The following is a 3,104-nucleotide window of genomic DNA, read 5'->3' as shown; positions in this document are numbered from 1 at the left end:
AATTTAATTATTCAATTTTACGTCCATTCAATCAAAATAGAAGTATATAATTATATTTTTATATGAACCTAATACTGAAATCTGGAATAGAAGTTAAACATAAATTAGATAAAACTTATTTATTCAATTTTATTTCATTTAAGCAAAATAGAAGTACATAATTATATGTCTATATGAATCTAAGACTGAAATATGGAATAAAAATTAGTCATAAATTAAATTAAATTTATTTATTCAATTTTATTTCCATTCATTCAAAATAGAAGTAAATAATTATATTTTATATGAACCTAAGATTGAAATGTGAAACATAAATTAATTAAAATTAAATAAATTCGTTTATTCAATTTTATTTCCATTCTATCAAAATATAGGTCTATTCAAACCAATATGAAGGTGTAAAAAGAACGAGCTATGACCAGGGTGAATATTCCATCCATGTACCATGAACATGTAACGTAATTTAATAGAGCTAAGGTGGTAAAAGAAAGAGAATACAAAGAAATATAATGCACATTTGATGGTAAAATTTCCAAACAAAATTGTATCATGTGTTTATTTAATACATACTACCTTCATTCTGAAAATACTTAAAGTTCTAATTTTGTCCGAATTAAGTTTAACTTCCTCAGGTTTGACCAAATATATATAAAGATGTACTAATATTACAACATCAAATACATATATTGCGTGGAATGTAATGAAACTAATTTGGCGTTGTAGATGTTAATATATGTTTCTGTACACTCAGTCAAACTTAATGAAGTTTGATTCATGACAAAACTCTTACCTTCTTACCTCTCATGTGAAAAGAGGAGATAAGAGGGACCGTGTTAAAATTGGCCATAACTTCAAGTAAGTTGGAACGGAGGGCGTACAATGTTTTCCATACATTCAATGATATATCAATCAATAGCAAATCTAGTCTCACAAATGTGTGAACCACTTAGCTAGCTAGGCTATTCTCAAGCCACAATGTTCAGAACTTTCTGAAACTTGGCAGTTTGCCTTTTTTCCAGAAAACTACACAATCATAGTGAGAAGTGAAGCTCGGGTTCAAGCTTATGTTCAAAAGGATTGTATAGAAGATATTGTACAATCTTAATGACTACTTAAGAGTTTTTTAAGATAGAATGTATGGTCTTTTGGAGTTTTTTTGTCTGTTGCATAACAAAGTAAATGAATTTTCCTTCATGCATTTTTCTATTGGTATTACAAAGTAGAGAACACAACTAATGTCACACCTTCTTCATCATCTTACATTGCATGCCATCGACAAAGAAGAGAAAAGCACATCTCCAGGTATCAATTGTAAAGAGCATCCCAAACCATATCCAGGAACCAAACACAATCCCATCAATCACAAAATAGTACATCCACTGGTCCTCCCCTTCACCATCTGTCTCATCCGGTACAATTGAAGTATCTGCACATGGAGTGTCCAGAGGAAGCCCACAAAGCCCAGAGTTGTTGGAGTAAATCAATGGGTCTGTTAGGGTCTGAATTTGTCTCCCAACCGGTATCTTGCCTGACAGAAAATTGTTTGAGACATTTAACGCGCTGAGCCCAGATATGCTCGTGATGCTCGAAGGAATGGCTCCAGAAAGTTCATTAGATGATAGATCTAAGATCTCAAGAAATTTCAAACTACCAATATCTTCAGGAATGCCGCATGACAGATGGTTTCTTGTTAGGTTTAGAAAGCGAAGGCCCTGAAGGTTGTTTAGCTTTTCAGGGATGCACCGGGACAGCAAATTGTCCGACAAATCAATACCCGTTAGTAAACTGAGTGTTCTTTGGAAAATTAGCTCTTGGCCCTTCTAGGTTATGCGGATCCTATCCTGGTACAACGGCGTTTCTCGGATATTATACTCTTGGCCCTTCCAGATTATAACAATCCTATCTGTCGGCGTATTTGATGGATGCCTCATGGACGCCAGGTTGCCTAAAGCTAATGGAATCAATCCGGTGAAGCTATTGCTTGCCATGTCGAGTAGTTGAAGTTGCGAAAGACGTGATAATTCAGCTGGAATTTCTCCAGTGAAGTTGTTTGATCTGAGGCTAAGGATTCGTAATGATGGAATCCAGCTCCCTATCCATGGAGGGAGAGCACCAAAGAACATATTGTTGCTGATGTCTACGGTGGCTAGTGAGTTGCATCCTTTTAGGACCTTGGGGAAGACACCGGAGAAGCCATTTTTGGCGAAATATAGTGATTTGAGAGAGCAGATGTGGCTTTCCTTAGCCGCAGGGATTTCACCTGAGAAAGAGTTGTTGGACAAGTCCATGAACTCGAGAACCTGCAGGTTCCACCAGCGTCAGGGAGCTTCCCAGTGAGCAGGTTTTCAGATAGGTCCATGAACCGTAGAGACAGGAGGGTGCACCAGCAGGCTGGGAGGTCTCCATTGAGCCGGTTACTCGAAAAATCTAGTACTTAAACAAACAGGATCCTACATAGCTGGTGTGGATGGCGCTGACGAGGTTGTTGTTGTAGAGTTGGAGTGTGAGGAGGTTGTGCATGTCATCGAGCTGCGGTGGGATGGAGCTGAGGACTTTTGGGCAGAGAGAGTCATAATTCTCAATAAGCCTCCAAACCTGCTTCGCTGGCAAGGCCATGTTAAAGCTATGTATGTCCCTGAAGCCCATACCACCCATCTCTTTCGGCACACAGATCTTCCACCATGCGAACCAACCAATGCATTCTTCTACGGTCTTCTTTGTCACCCCACCAGTAATGCGACACTGCGTCAGTGATCGCCTTGCAAATTTTCTTTATCCCACCTCGCTCCTTTATCCGTTGTTGATATTTTGGAAAACATGTGATCCCTACAGGCAAGAATTGTGGGCTGTCTCAAGGGAGGGATATTAAAGGAAGGATTCCATCTTATCCTTAAAAAAGAAATCATGGGGCTGGATTTATCAAGGATGCATGGCAAATAATCAGGAATTGTGGGCTGTCTCAAGGGAGGTGTATTAAAGGAAGGATTCCATCCTTAAAAGGGAAATTATGGGGCTAGATTTCCAGATTGTGGACTTGGAAGGATTAATAATTATCAAGGATGGACTTAGCGATTGTGATCCTCAAGAGGAGGGATGTGCTGCCA

General features: G+C 38.5%; 1 pseudogene; it reads right to left on the bottom strand.

Moving 5' to 3' along the window:
• Positions 1-1,238: 1,238 nt before the first annotated feature.
• LOC123172711 (receptor-like protein EIX2) lies at positions 1,239-2,655 on the bottom strand (annotated as a pseudogene).
• Positions 2,656-3,104: the final 449 nt, after the last annotated feature.

The sequence above is a fragment of the Triticum aestivum genome, unplaced genomic scaffold (genome assembly GCF_018294505.1).
Source record: "Triticum aestivum cultivar Chinese Spring unplaced genomic scaffold, IWGSC CS RefSeq v2.1 scaffold77688, whole genome shotgun sequence".
Taxonomy (NCBI): domain Eukaryota; kingdom Viridiplantae; phylum Streptophyta; class Magnoliopsida; order Poales; family Poaceae; genus Triticum; species Triticum aestivum.
Note: the sequence above shows the minus strand (reverse complement) of the source record. Positions and strands in the feature narration are given on the sequence as shown.